Source organism: Paroedura picta, chromosome 2 (assembly GCF_049243985.1).
Source record: "Paroedura picta isolate Pp20150507F chromosome 2, Ppicta_v3.0, whole genome shotgun sequence".
Lineage (NCBI taxonomy): Eukaryota > Metazoa > Chordata > Lepidosauria > Squamata > Gekkonidae > Paroedura > Paroedura picta.
Genome location: NC_135370.1, coordinates 94,251,228 through 94,267,357, shown reverse-complemented (window position 1 = coordinate 94,267,357; position 16,130 = coordinate 94,251,228). Strand labels below are relative to the sequence as shown.

At 41.3% G+C, this 16,130-nt stretch overlaps 1 protein-coding gene across 6 annotated transcripts in view; it reads left to right on the top strand.

Moving 5' to 3' along the window:
- INSC (INSC spindle orientation adaptor protein) overlaps positions 1–16,130 on the top strand; it is a 239,845-nt gene that overhangs the window by 12,987 nt on the left and 210,728 nt on the right. The window contains exon 1 of one of the 6 annotated variants that reach the window (XM_077321680.1): positions 455–591. The exons of 4 other annotated variants lie outside the window; for them this stretch is intronic. The gene's annotated coding sequence lies outside the window, so the exon portion shown is untranslated. Of the gene's footprint in view, positions 1–454; positions 592–6,833; positions 6,937–16,130 lie in introns of those variants that run through there. One more of the 6 variants, XM_077321681.1, reaches the window with a different exon arrangement.

Sequence of the window (16,130 nt, the reverse complement as noted above, 5' to 3'; positions counted from 1 at the left end):
GTTGAGAAAGAGGAAAGCAGGGTAGATCTTTTCACCTGGCCAGCTTTTCCTTTAGTGACTTTCCCTTCCAACCTTTTAGCTCTCATTTGATCAAGAAAATGATAACATATATTAAACATTAACATATCCCCTATTGTGTCCCTATATCACTTGCACAAATAAGGAAATAACAAACCCACAGAGTACGTACTTATAGAAACTCTGCTGTCAGAAGAGCACATAGTGAGCCTGAATATGTTTTAAACAGCTGCTAAAGCACTAGGAAAGGAATCAATAAGAAACAGATATATTTTCCCCGTGTTTTTTTTAAAAAATGCCTATTTTATCTCTTCTTCCTGCCTGTCTTCATTTAGTTCCTTAGTTCTTTTGACCTGTACCTCTGTGACACGCTCACTGGAATCCTCTAGGGAGGATCAGTATCAGGTCTAATAAGCTGGCTGTTACTTTACACCAAGCAGAAAGTAAATGTTTCATCTGTTAAACTGGCAAATAGAAAATGTTTCTTCCATTGTCCTCATTATTCTTCCAAGAGGAAAATGTTTTTGCTTTGGTGTGACTGATAGCAGATGAAATGGAATCAAAAACACAGACGTAAGTATTTTGTAAGGACACTGTCTTATGTAAGACTTTTCTTGTTCTTTATTTAGTTATTTATGCTGAAATATGATCAGTTGATGCATGGTCTGATTACAATGCGGGTTGTAGGCTGTGAATCTCGTAACATGGTAAAATGGAGTATGTTATGATCAATGAAAGAATACTGTGTTTGAGATGGTTTGCTTAGGATTAATTTCCACTTTCCTTTGTTGACAGTAGTAGTAGCAGTGGTGGGTCTGTAGTTCTGTAGTTTCTGGTTAAGTTAGTTTGTACATGCTCTTAACTTCGTACAATGGAATGTGTATCAATGATTTTCATTTGCTAGTGAATTTACATACAGGGAGAAAGAATCTCCCTACCCATTAATCACTAGTACTACTGGAGTTGAAATGATGGAGAGGCAAAGGGTTTTCAGTGGGGGCAACATTAAATTTCCAAAAATGTAGTGTGTGTGAACTTTCATTGTGGTCTACAGTTGTATACCTTTACTAGGGGCCAAAGCCATTGTGCCCAGGAATACAAGGGCTGCTAGGATGCATGCCTGCACGGTCCCTTTCCTGCGTGCTGACCGTCCCCCCACTTCCTCACTTGACCTTGAGACGCAGCTGTGTGGTGAAGTGACTAAAGAGTAGCAGACTCTAAACTCAATAGCTGGGTTTGATCCCCCCTCCCCCTCCATATGCTGCCAGCTGGGTTGCCAACCTCCAGGTGCGGACCTGGAGACCTTCAGGAATAACAAATGATCTCCACACACCAGTTCCTCTGAGAAAACAACTGGGAGGGAGGAAAGGGGAGAAGAGCAGAGGCTGTGCTGGGTCCCATGGGGCTGGTGGGCAGCCTTTATTCCTTCTCCCACCCTCCCTTGAACATTTGAGGACCCATCTCCAAACCTCCAGGAACATTCCTAACCCAGGGGTTTCCAATCTCCACGTGTGGCCTGGAGATCTCCTGGAATAGGAGATCAATTGCAAACTTTAGAGATCAGCTCCTCAGGGGAAAATGGCTGTTTTGGAAGGGGGAATTTTGCTATAGCAGTCCATATCCAGGCCAAAGAGATCAGCCCCCTTGTATGAAAGGACTGCTCAGGAGGGGGGATTCTGTGGCATTGTGCCCCATGGAGGTTCAGGGATGCCAGCCTCCAGGCGGGGCTTGGGGAATCCGTTCAAATGACAGCTCCTCTCCAGACCACAGAGCTCAGTTCCCTGAAAGAAAGAAAAAACAGCCACTTTGGAGGGCTACTGACCCTCATACCCAACCCCCCTCCACTATCTGCATAGGTCACCACTGGTCTATCTCCCTCCCTCCCCCCACCTCCACCATTAAGCCTCCTCTTCCCTCCACCTATCCTACACACCACTTCCCCCTTCCTGGTAGAAAGTTAGCAGCATCTTTAGGGGTGCCCATCTTCCCTCGCTCTGCATTCCCACCCCCAAATGCCATGCCTACTGTATTTTTACATCTGTAAGGAAAGGTTCTAGCCTGTCCTAATGACATCCTCTCTATTGCTTTCTGACCACCCCTCAGACATAAAAAAGTGAAATCCTCAGAAGGTCACTGTGGGAGGGTTACTGAATCCCCAGCACAAAGGGGGAAAAGACTTTTCCCCTTTGTGGCAGAGGGGAGGGGAGGAGGAGAGGAAAAGGGAGAACTTCAAGTCTTACGCTCTGCGGGGACAAATTTACTGGTCATTCCCGGCCCCAGGGAAGTGCGCTTGGCCTTGACTAGGGCCCCTGGTCCTGGCCCCTACCTGATGGAATGAGCTCCCGGAAGAGCTAAGGGTCCTGCAGGATCTTTTGGGGTTCCGCAGGGCCTGCAAGACGGAGCTCTTCCTCCAGGTTTACAGTTGAGGCCAATGCACCAGGAAGATCTGGATCCTCCTCCTGGACTATTCTACGGGCAGTTGAGATCGTTTTTCATGCCACAGATCCTGTGATGTCTGCTAGAGGAAGGCACTTCCACCAGTGGAATGGGGCTTCCTTGCCTCCCCATATCTGCTGCAGCCCAAATATCCCTTGAAATATTGGTCCTGTAGGCCAGGATATCAGGGCCAGTTTTAGTGATTATGGGGTCCTGGGTAAAAGTCTAGGATGGGGATGCAGAATCATTGCAACACCCATCTCCCTTTTGCCTGGGCCAACTAAGCAGAGGCCCTCATCTTGTGTGAAATGAATGAGAGTTGTCATCTGAATTTGGCTGCTAATGAGCTGGCAGCCCAAGCTCTGGATGAGTCTGTCATTGTGAGCAGGTGGACTGAGCTCTGGAAGGGTTGGGTGCAAGTGGCTGTGATGGGAGCAAGCTCTTTTTTGTCTCTTCCCTCCATTTTGGGCCACAGGGCACTCTAGGTACTTCCAAAAAGGGACTAGGTTAGCTGTCCCTGCTGCCAAAGGGAGCAAGAGGAGTAGCAAGGAGTAGCAAGAAGAATCATTCTAATAGGTTTTGAAACATCAAAAGAAGAGGAAAACTGCCTTATACTTTCAAAATTGTTTCTCTGGGTTTAATAGAAGATTTTAAATATACTTTAGGAATATGAATCCAGAATTTACTGTGAATCAAATTAGAAGGTATAAAATTTTGAATTCTCTAAATATTAAATGGTAGGAAGTAATGGCACTATAGGAGTTGAATACTGTGTGGGCATTCTTCTCTTAACACCTTCAGTAAATGACAATTTCGGAGCCTTATTCTTCAGGTTTTCAAGGAAGCTGGATTCCTTAGTCAAAATATTTGTATGTGTTGTTACTTAAGTTCCATAACAACTCAAAACTGAACAAACAAATTAGTGTTGACTTTGCAGTTTCTCCTGTGATCAGAAGTACAACAGCTTTAAAGGACCACTTAATAGGTAATAGAACATATTATATTTATCAGTGGGCAAAACAATGTTTTCTATAGGAACACTAGCAGCCATTAACTACTTCTTTGCATGTCACCTCCTTAAAAAGTGTATGTTTTTAAAAATGTTTCCAATTATAGCAAAAGATTGTAGCAAAAGATTGTAGCGTGTTATTCCAGACAATATCTTTAAAAAAAAACTTCCCATCTTGTCCTATTCAAGGATCATCCAGCCAAACCTCTGAAAGGAAATTCTCTTTATGGCCCAAATCCCATTCCCCCCAATCTTTGTCTCCCAATTTACCTGGAAGTAAGTTCTACTAATTTCAATGTAAGATATTTATATAATATTGGCTATTAGACAAATAGGTTTCATTATCTCCATTATAATAGAAAGGGAACTTCCTTAGTAGAAAAGGAACTTCTTGGGATGCATGTGAGTTTCATATAGGTTTTTTGCTCCATTTTGAGCTACCAACTGCAGTGAATTATTACTAAGCAACCACACAACATCATTGCATTTCCATTGTCTTTTGATGGCTTCCCCGTACTTTTGCTACACTTTCTCAAACTACCTTTGATGCAATATTTCCTGCCACTGTACAGCTGTATTTGTCTTCCATGACCGATTATGCACGGGGCTGAAAGGCCAGGCTGGTGGTGGCAGGGCAGCGGGGCTAATCCCCGTGTACACACAATATTGCTGCCATCTCAGCCCACTCCTGGCGATGGCCTCACTCAGTGCCTCAGATTGCCTGTGGCAAGGGAACGCGTTTCCTTTGTTGCCATGGCCACAATAGGAGGATAGACCGGGACAGGCCCGTACACATAGGCCCCGTGCTATGGTGGCCTGGGGGTGGATGAGATCAGCCCTACTATGCTCTGCAGTGTTGCATGGTGCCATGGAGTCAACTGGGGCAGTGTGTGCTAGTGTGCAGGAAGATGGGACTGCGACCTCCTGCTTTCCTGTACACTGGATACCTTCCTGCAGCAAAACCATAGCCAAAATGTGTCCCCTGTAGGAACATGGAAAGTGGTGTGCCAGCTCGTGCCACTTTACAGCATCCCTCATGCATCTGCCATCAATGGCAGAGCATGCTGCTCTGCCGCAATGATCCGGCAGTAGCCTAGCACGGCTGCTGCCATGCATAATCAGTCCATGTGGAAGGTATGATGAGCTACAAATGATGCTACCTACTTTAAGATGTTCTCTATGGCATCCTCCCATGGTATGTAGTGGTTTGAGTGTCAGACTAGGATCTAGGAGGCCCAAGTGTGAATCCTCACACTGCCTTGGAAGCTTCCTGGGGATCTTGTGCCAGTCTTGGCCAAACATACCTCACAGGGTTGTTGCGAGGATAAAAAGGAAGAGGGAGGAGACTCATGTAAACTGCTTTGGTTTCCAATTTGGCTTGAGAAGGATGTGGATCCTGTCAGCTTAATCTGTGGGACTGTATGCTGTTATGGCTTGGCAGCAGAGCAATGCCTCCCATCTGTGCTGCATCCACTGCACCTTTCCTAGCCTGCTCTCTGGCGAGGCTTCCACTAGGGAATTGCTCTGGCAGTTGATAGGACTTGTGTCCTCTAGCTGGGACTTTTCACTGGCTCAGGTATTATTATTATTATTATTATTATTATTATTATTATTATTATTATTATTATTATTATTATTATTGCATTTATATCCTGCCTCCCCCCCGAAGGCTCGAGGCGGCTTACATAACCCCATCCCCTAAAAACCATAAGATAACAATAAGTTTCAATAAATTTACAATAGTTGGTAACCAATTGGTCACAGTGGCAACAATGATGGCTTAGTCTTACTCATTTAGTCTCCGCATCCTCAACTACGGGAGGGGAGTTGACACTCTCTACCACCAGTTTGTGAGGGGGGGCTGATCTTCTTTACCGCCCGGCCTCAACTATAAGCCTGGTGGAAGAGCTCCATCTTACAGAATGCTAGTAATTCCTGCAGGGCCCTCAGCTCTTCCGGGAGCTCATTCCACCAGGTTGGGGCCAGGACCGAGAAGGCCCTGGCCCTGGTCGAGGCCAGGTGGGCTTCCTTGGGGCCGGGAACAACCAATAGGTTACCCCCTGCAGAGCGTAAAAGGTAAATTTGAAGGTGGGGCTCTTGCCCCTGGGCAGTGACAAGAGATCACAATAACTTTGTAATGCCATTGTCATCCATCTAGTGCTGGTTTTTGCATAAGAAAAGTGTCCTTGTGGTGTGTGGGAGGGGAAATTGCAGTTCTGGAGAAGCAGGGGAGAGAAAGTGTAGGTTAACCCACCTTTGTAAATCATTTTGCCTTTGCTCTGAATTGGCAACCACAGCAGTAACAGGAGGTCACTGCTATATAGAAGTTCCCAATAACTTTAGTCTAAATGATTATGTACTGGTACATCAACACAAATGCTGAGAACTTCCTCTGTTATGAAGTTAATTGATTATGGCATTTTCAAAAGCCTGTATGTCAACAATAGTATTTGTTATTAATTCTATATGATAATATAAGATGACATTGTAGGTTAAATTTAGCATTAACTAGAACCATTTAATCTTGGCTATTTAAGAACTCAGCACATTCGTGGGATACTTTAGTAAATTTGATTCGATTATAGTCTATTGGTTTGACAGTTAACTGTATCTAGATCCAAGGATGCTTACCAATGACTGACTTCAGATCAAATGAGTCGGCATCACTCCAGTCCTGATGGACTCTGGGGTATCTGCCAGTGAAGAAAGTGGATCATTTTATAACCTGCATTTATGCCTCTGCAAGATAATTTATTAAAGACTCTTCATATTGTTCCAATAAATATTTGCTTTTCAGTCTAAGTATAAATAGCAACTCTTTTTAAATATGTTAGGCAATAGATTTCCTTTGCATTTATCACCATAGTGTCAGGGTGTTTAAGTGTTTTTATATAAAAATCATTATAAATATATCTTGAAAGATCAAATTCAGCCCAAATAGCTGTGATTGAGCTTTCTAGATACTAGAGACTAAAGGATGGAAAAGAAAGATCAATATCAATAGATGGATTTAAAGAACCTACAGTATGGAGGTCTAAACCCTTCCTAATGAGTTACCCGCTTTAGCGACCTGGCCAGGCGATTCTAGTCTCCTTTTGCTGCTATGCAGCTGACCTCAAGCTACAGCTGTTGAACTGAGATACCTACAACTACGTCAATCAAACTATGACTTCACTGTATAGAAACAGTCCCATATTTTAGCAGCTCCAGTTATCTCAGTCCTTGTGGAGCTTCATTTGTTGTCTAAGGCATAATTGGAATCTTTCTTTCTTTCTTTCTTTCTTTCTTTCTTTCTTTCTTTCTTTCTTTCTTTCTTTCTTTCTTTCTTTCTTTCTTTCTTTCTTTCTTTCTTTCTTTCTTTCTTCTTCAGCAGTTCTTATTGCAGGTTTTGCCACGAAGGCAGAGGAAACTTCTATCAATGTTGTTGTCACTGCTTTAAATGAGAAACAGCACTGTCAGCTAGGTTTGGTAATGTAAGTAAAGAACCAGATGTTTATGGCGTGCAAGGAAAGGCTTGGTTTGAAAAAGTGAAGAGTTATTTAATACAGGGAGCCTCTATAACAACACGTTGGTGGGTGATGCTGCTTCCTGATCAGAGTATCCATGCTTGACATGATAAGACTCTGCCAACTGATAACTGGAGATTGTCTTGCCTGTCTGTTTTTGTTGTGTCAGGAACTAGTATGGATTGTTTACTCAAGCAGATAGTTATATAGTAAGTCAAATATGACTAGATGAAATAAATGAGTGAAAAAGATTAATATTTTTATGACTACAATTTCTAAAGTACCTCAATATATATATTGTGCACTTCCTATAAACTTAGTGAAGAACTGGTGTGGCCTGGTGATTAACTCAATTTAGATGTTGCAGTAGTACAGTGTGCACAGTGATATATTACGTCTAGAAGTAGAGAAATACATGACTATGGCCCATTGAGATATATTTTTGAAATTCTTTCATGGTTAGTTGTTACCAGTATTACTGCATAATATAGCACTGGTGATTAAACAGTACAAGAAATCTCATGGTTGTCCCCTAGGTTTGCTACACATGAAAGCATTATAATGCTAAGCAGTATGGAAAACTAACTTAAATTGTATTTCACAAACTGTCTGATAATATTTCCTTGGGTTAAGTGCCGGCAAGTGGCTTCTGACTCATGGTGACCCTGTGAATTAATGTCCTCCAAAACATTCTATCATTAACTGTCTTGCAAACTGAGGGCTGGGGCTTCCTTGATTAAGTCAATCTATCATGCTAGATCTTTCTTTTTTCCTGCTGCCATCAAGGCTATGGTTTCCCAGTTGCAATGTATGGTTGCAAAAGTTGGACCATAAGGAAGGCCGAGTGTCAAAGAATTGAGGCTTTTGAACTCTGGTGCTGGAGAAGACTCTTGCGAATCTCTTGGACTGCAAAGCGAACAAACCGGGCAGTCCTAGAGGAGATCAGCCCTGACTGCTCCTTAGAAGGCCAGATCCTGAAGATGAAACTCAAATACTTTGGCCACCTCATTAGAAGGAAGGACTCCCTAGAGAAGAGCCTAATGCTGGGAGCGATCGAGGGCAAAAGAATAAAGGGACGACAGAGAATGAGGTGGCTGGATGGAGTCACTGAAGCAGTAGGTGGAAACTTAAATGGACTCCGGGGAATGGTAGAGGACAGGAAGGCCTGGAGGATCATTGTCCATGGGGTCGCGATGGGTCAGACATGACTTCGCACCTAACAACAACATATGGTCCTATTGGGATGCAAGCCCCCCAGGTGGCACCTGGGGACCACCCAGAATTACAGGCCTTCTCCAGACTACCAGTTACCCTGGAGAAAATGGATGATTTGGCAGGCAGACTGTATGACATTGTACCTCAGTGAGACCCTTGTCCTCCTCAGTCTTATTACCAAATCCCCAGGAGTTTCCCATCCTGGATCTGGCAACCCTACACCCCAATTCCTAACCGGTGGCCAGGGGGAGGGGATATGAAAACTCTATGTATATGGGATGCTCATCCTTATAACTTTCTTCATATGAAAGTATAGTGAAAATCATGAAGACGCATCTGTCCAAATGCTGAACAGTTTCTAATAGAGTTATGTGTGACCCCTCTTTCTGACATTTTATGGCTGACTTTCTCTCTTGACTAATCCATTCTATGGTGAGCTACAACTCCAGTAACAACCATTTCATAATTGTGCCCATCACCTTGTGTCAGAAATTCAAAGGTGCTCACAGGCTCTAAAATGTTGTTTTATATAATATACAGAGCAATCCTAAAAATACTTTGTTGGGACTAAGTACTATTAATAGACTTGAGCAGGAGTCTAACTAAACATGCTTAGAATTGCTTAGGAGAATCAATTGGCTGCCTTTTTTTGGGTAGAATTCGTGACCACCTACCATGCACAATGACATTGCGTCCATTTGCGTGCTTTGGGTACTTTTTCTCTGGAGTTCTTGTCTTTAATCTTATTATTTTTTATTGGAAACACCCATTATAATTTTGTTGTTCCCTTGAGTATGATTTTGAAGGGGCATCTAAAAGCCATAAATTGAATAGCAACATAACTTGGTATAGAGTAAAACAATGTAAAATTAGCCCATCAATTCAAATTAGCCCATCAATGGAAAATAAATGAAACAAAGATTGCTGCATTAATAAAATAGCTTCCTTTGAACATTTGGCATGATAGTAGATTCAACCAGCTATTTATATAAGCATATAGTGAAAAAGGTTGTAAGCACTTGGAGTCTAGTTTTAGAATGCCACAAAACTACAGACTTATCAGTTCTCCCCTGGTAGTTGTATAGCACTAAAGGGAGCATTGCTGTAAGTGAGAATAAGAAATAGGGATCCCTTATTAAAAACTAATGTGAATTTAGAAAAGCATATAGAAAGAACATTTCATTCAGCTCTTTCAAATTGATCCATTCTTAACAGTGTAAAATAGGAATAGTGAAATTCAATATCTAGAAAAGCTTATTAAAAAGCAAGTGCTTAAGGTGGATTAATCCCACCCCTTCCTTGTTAGACATGTGCCTGAGCTAGTTTTGGGAGGGCAGTATAGAAATTTAATAATTAATAATAACACTTAATTCAACATGTGTTTTGTGCTTTATCCCTATAAACAGGGATGTTCAGTGGGACTCAGGTTCTCATTAACAGAGAGCTTAAACAGAAGTATTAGGAACAATCCAGAACAGTATTATTTAGGAAGCACAGTACATAATTGCATACCCTTATTAGTTAGGACCATCTCAGATTATGGGTGGATGGATGGGGGCAGGAATCACCTTGAGTTGGCCCTGCTGGAGAATCATATTGGAACTCATACTCGGTCTCCTCATCCTCATCATACAGTATAACTTAATAGAATTTGCTAGAAATAAAATTTCAGCTGCTGCAAACTGAAAGCAAAGCCAGAATAATCCCTGTCTTTCTGAAAGTCACGAATTTGCTCTTTAATTTCTTAGAGCGTACAAAATCCTCATCCAGTGCTTAGAATTCCAAGCAAGGTATTCTGTTATCCTCTGAGTTGCATATGCTGTTTTCTTACTAATTTTGTTACATAAGGAAACCTAGGACATTTACAGATGGCTTTGGATGTGGGAGAGTTTGAACAAAATATTTATATCATGTAAAATGTGCAAGGCATTGCAGATCCCTGTGCCTTTTGGCAGCAGATTTTGGCCATAACCTTTCTAGTGATATAATGAATACATATTTAAAAAAAAAACATTAATGTCAAATAGTTCCTTGTTTCTGAATCGGCATCTCTTTCTCACTTGTGGATATTAAGTGTGCTGAAACCCTTTTCAATCATTGCAGTTTTGGAGTATGCATTTATTTATTTAAAACATTTATTAGTCACCTTTCTACCTTACATGAACTCATGATGGTATACAATATAAAGAGACATAAAACACAATAAAATACATAAAATATATGAAACCACTAATTTAAAACCAATACTTTCAACCTGATGGTAGGTAGCAGAACTAAAATTAGTCATATGCTGTCATGGATCAAACCACCTTCATCTGTCTCATACAAGTCGAAAGTGATGGGGCCAGGTGCACCTCCCTGGGGAGGCTATTCAATAGTCATGGAGCTGCCACTGAAAAATGTGGTCTCTCATGTACCCACAATGTGTCGTCCCCCCCTGCCATAGTCACTGATCAGAGGTAGACTGCAACTGTGCGTAATTACTTGTGTGCTATAGTTCTACAGAGAAGCTACCATTCTGTAGTCTCAGGAGCATCTGCAGAAGGCAGTAGCAGGAAATGTCGTACATACGAGAAGGAATCCTCATTTACATGGCAATACAGTTGGCTCGGTTGCCAGGGAGGCCCAGAAGCAAAATGCATGTTCACGTGATCGCTGAAACTGTGGAGACAGAGAATCAGTAGCAGGCGCCTCAACCTCCCAGTGGTAGATGAGGAACTGTGAGCAGAAAAGGGATTGTCACAGGGGCTCAGGGAAGGAGACCAGGTATCAGGCACTCCTGGAATTGCCCCCAAGGCACTGGACCATCATAGGGTCTGTTATATTGGGGGGGTAGGGTGCTGCCTGAGGCGTGGATTTTTATAGGGATTTTATAATTGTTTTAGGAGGATTTTAATGAATATTTATTATTGTAACCAACCATAAGCCATGTTATTGGAGTGGTGGGATATAAAGAAAATAATAAATAAATAAAGACACATTAAAGTTTATGCATGAAAAATGGGCATCCTAGATACCATCGTAAAAGAAAAGTTGCTGCAAAGCTAGTTTTAGATACTGCACTGAAAAAGTACAGTAAAAGCTATGGGAGGCCATGCAGAATAAAAGAAATACTATGGTGGGTTTTGCACAGGGAAAATGGTGCCATGTACAGAAATAAAATCAATGTCTTTTGGGGCAGACTTTTTGCGAGGTTTCCTGCCATGCATAATACACCCTGACTATATTGCAAGTTTATGCAGGATAAGTTGACAGTTTTATTTTTAACAGTATCTAAGGTCATCTGTACTTGTAATTTAACCTAATGTTCAATCCTTCCATATCTTCGCTCTAATTGCTCCTATATGTCTTCTAAGAAAAAAGAATCATTTGAATTTGTCCATCAGTGTCCATGCTTTGGTTTTTGACAGGATCTTGTTCTGGGATGCAACTGGGTGTTTTCTGATACAATGGTGTTTTGCATTTTTACAGCAGACAATTTTAAATGATGTACATGTCAATTCATAACTATTTTTAGAGTTGCTCTAATTTTTACAGTTCTTTATGTGCATCTCCTAATTAACCTTATGTTAATGTGGTATAGTAAGTCATGTAGATTCTATTTATGCTTGCACATTTTTGCAGACTTGACCATTTTATAATAAGAGGCCATACTCTCCACTGGTGCATGCATGCTGCCTTATCCAATCTATAATACAAGCCAGGTTATCTCACTCATCCAAAATCAAATCTAGATACCAATTATTTTTCTAGTTGATGTGCATCTTTAAACTAGCCATGGACTGCATCAAAACTGGCATCTTTAAGCAACTACCACAGATTACAGAAGCATATAAATTCTTTTCCTTTATTCTGATCTATTCTCTTCTCATCGTTCTTTCTGTCCCATGGCATCCTCCTTTTTTATTTTGGGTTTCTTTCTGGTTTGTAACAGAGGGATGGAGAAAATTTGCTTCATCTTCAGAACAGGACTAAAACACACGGACAAGATGATGAGCTGAGTTGCTTTAGGGAATTTCAACCTCTTTTTTGTGTAGTAAAGATTTCATGACAAGCATGTGAGTGTCTCAAGTACACCAGGTTCTCTACATGTGGTTCAAGTTATATCCCCATCATTCCCATTGTACATCTGGAGAACACTGAAGCTAAGAGATTAGACACACAGTTCACTTTGTAATTTCATAGAATTTTAGCTCTTGCTTTTCCAGTACAAAAAGTTATTCAGCTGTACAAAATTTAAAACCAAGAATCTATGTAATAATTTCATTAAGACCAACCAAACTGACAAAAAATATTGTTTAAATTTTTGAGGTCATCAGGATGGATGTTACTAATTTTACTAAAATAGAAGCATAACAGCAGATTACTCTTGATATTAAAGTCTGGTAATCTATGCTGAAGTTGGATATTTGCTTAATTTTACTGCTGGCATAGATTGTCCATTTTCTTTTGTGGCTGGCTTCATGTGAGCATTTACTGAATACCAGCAACACACACATTCACGTACCCATATATTGTTTTTATTGCTGTAAGCACCTTATAGCCCTTATGGATAAAATAAATAAAAATGTCAGTTTTTTGTTTAAGTGGGCGATGGAAAACAGATGACAAAAAAATGACAGCAGACTCTGTATAACCTTTAACATTTTCAATATGCATGAAAAGGAATGAAGAGAAGAGCCAGGGCAAGCAAACATAAGATCTTGTACCTGTCTATCCACTATCTTCAGGACTTCTGTTTATTATTGGAACTGATGAGCAACCATCTAGAAATCTCTTTGTGTTTATCTGTGATGCTTTAGCAAGTACATGGAACTACTACCGTCCTGATCAGAATCAAGAATCTTTGCTTACCAATAGCTATAAAAATGGGTACACAAAAATTATCGCTTGATCCAAGATATTTTTCAGTTCTTAATTGAAAAAGGTGTCCTCAGCAGCTTGAAAAGAACCCACTACTAAGCCCATTGTTTAATTATTCCTTTTCTTTTCTTTTCTTCTTCTTCTTTTTGGCTTTTATTACATCTTAATGCTACCAAAGTCTGATAATGAAAGACCTAATTACTTCTGCCCTTCTCAAAAAAAAAATAATAAAACTAATTGCAGAGTGCCATTTGAAAGGCTTCCTGCCTTTTTGTTTTGAGGGAGGATACAGCAGAATATAGCAAACATTTCATTTTAAGAAAAAGAGCAGAAGAGCCTCCGAAAATGTCTTGCAATGCCTGACTTATTTCAGTGGTCCATGTAATGGTAGGAGCTTGTTTTCCCCAGTTCCTCCAAATTCCATCAAGAATTAATGTGAAGCTACCTATTTCGTGATATAACATGCAGGTTCTTTTGTGACTATCACAGATCGAAAAAGAACAACATTTTAGTCTAGTGGCACCTTTAAGACCAACAAAGTTTTATTCAAGGGTTAAAGATGAGTTTTTTGCCAGAAACAGGAAGTTCAGTGCAAAGTTCCACCAATTGTTCATTACATCAATTGATATGCCCAGTTTTCTGGTGGTATACCAAAAGATTAATTCAGGTTTGGTCCAATCCATGGCAGCACATCATAAAATAAGCTAAGACTATTAATCATATACTGATGATGATAAGATTATCCTAACATTCTGAAATACTATGTTGTCCCTGGACAACCTTGTTGCAGTAATCTACCATACCCTCTTGTGCTCCAGACCTAGAATAATTTTATTTTAGGAATGACATTTTAATTGGGAAAATGGCCAGAGTAAAAAAAAAAAATGTGTGTATGCATGCACAGTGAAATGCTGTTCGGTCTCTTTCAAGGCTGTCAGACTCTCAACTTCCTTTGAACTACCTCCTAAATATAGTCCCTGTCTCTGATGTTGGGTTTACCATTATACTCCCTAAGAATTTGACTCCCTAAGAACTTGAATTCTTAATTTATAGATAGGAAATTTTGAAGCTGCTATAACAATTTACTCTAGGAATCTATCACATGATCATGACAAAATGTCCCCTGTTGTATTGCTCCCCTCCAAATATTTCTACAATAGATATTAAGCCCGCTATGGCCAAAATACAGCGGGCCCTAGCATGATGGGTGGGTGGAGGGATGGGGTGAAGGAAGGAGGAAAAGGAGAGAGACAGAAAGACAGAAAGAAAGGGAGGAAGATAGAGACAGAAGAAGAGGGAGAGAAACAGGTAGCCAGAAAGAGGCAGATGGAAGAGAGGGAGGAAGGGAGAAAGGGAAAAACAAAGGGAATGCTGGGAGGAAGGGAAGGAGAAAGTGAATGCTTGGAGGAAGGGAGGAACAGAGTAAGGTAGGTGGCCTTGGGACCTTCTGCTGGGCCCAGGGGCAGGCTCGGCTGCCCCAGGGCCTGGCAGAAGGCTCCGGATGGGGGCGGTAGGCTCTGCGGCCTACTGCCGGGCCCAGGAGCAGTCTCAGCTGTCCCAGGGCCCAGCAGAAGGCTCCGGACAGGGGTGGTGGGCTCTGCGGCCTACTGCTGGGCCCAGGAGCAGTCTGGGCTGCCCTCTGAGCGGCGACTCTCTTCCTCTGAGCGGTGACTCTCTGGCCAGGCCAGGCGAGGCTGGGCCAACCAGCCAACGTGGAGCCGTGCTTTGCGCGGCTCCCCATTGGCTGCTTGGCCCCCGAGTGACACTTGGAGGGCCCAATCAGGAGCCGCTTCACGGCTCCTGATTGGGCCCTCCGAGATTTTATCACAGACAGGGCCCACCCTAACTCCTCCCCACTTGCCCTTACTTCTTTATTCCTCCCGCTCCTCTGGAGCGGGGGGAGGTTTAAAGATAATGGGCAAACTGTGAGCTTTCTATGCAGATATGCTCTAGCATCTGAACATACAATTAATATATTCCTTTATCTTTCTTTACTGCATCTTCTTAGTGCTCAAGGAGGTGAATAACAATTTAAGGTGGGGGAGATTTATTGATCAATTAATTGAATTCATTTGTACCTCACCTTTCTCCCCAGTGGGACCCAAAGTGGCTTACACCATTCTCCTTTCCTCCATTTTATCCACACAAACAGCCTTGTGAAGTAGGTGAGGCTGAGAATAATATGATTAACTGATGGTTACCTAGCAAGCTTCCATGGCACCAGCGGGAATTCAAATCCTGGTCTCCCAGACACTGACACACTTAACCGCTATACCATCATTCATATATCCCTTTGTCTTTTTATCCTGCATCTTCTCAGTGCTCAAGGAGGTGAATAATAGTTTAAGAAAAAAGACAAGGTATGCGCAGTAAAGATAATTAAACTCTTTTTCTATACACAGGAATATTTCAAAAAATGTGTAATGCTCCATACTATATACTGAGCGTAATGTACAAGTAGGCATTGATCAGTTACAGTGTCAGTTTTCGTATAGGTATGACTTTTAAAAACATATATTTAGCCCATTCCCTACAGGTAAGCCCATTGCAGAAGCTCTTTGCTGCTGTCATCTGTTTTTCATTAACAAAAAGCCATAAGAATCTGTGGTTGTCTTATGCACCATGATAAAACATTAGAAAAACAAAGTAAATCTGCTTCAATTTGTCATTCCAGGATTATGTTTTGTTTTCTCTACTATGTTGTTTGATTTTGTTGAGATACTGAACATTCCTTGCAAAATGTCAGGTATCGTCAAATCCTAATTAGTTGACTGCCGCAGGCATTATGTATCTCCTTCCTCTTGTTTTGTCAGTTTCCTTGGCCATGATGCTCCACATTCTATTTCTTTCTTTTTAAACTTTTTAAAAAACACATCATTTTATATCACCCTATATGTTACCACAGCTATGGAGAAATTCAGGATTGGGGTACCAGCTGTCTTAAGCACAGATATCTGGCTCAAGTGGTCTGAGGATTGAGCCAAGAAAATTTCAATAAAATGAATGTGTTTTTTTCCAGCATTTATGACTAGTGTTGAAAGTGTTGAAGATCATGGGATACTTAAGATTATGGACAATTAGAA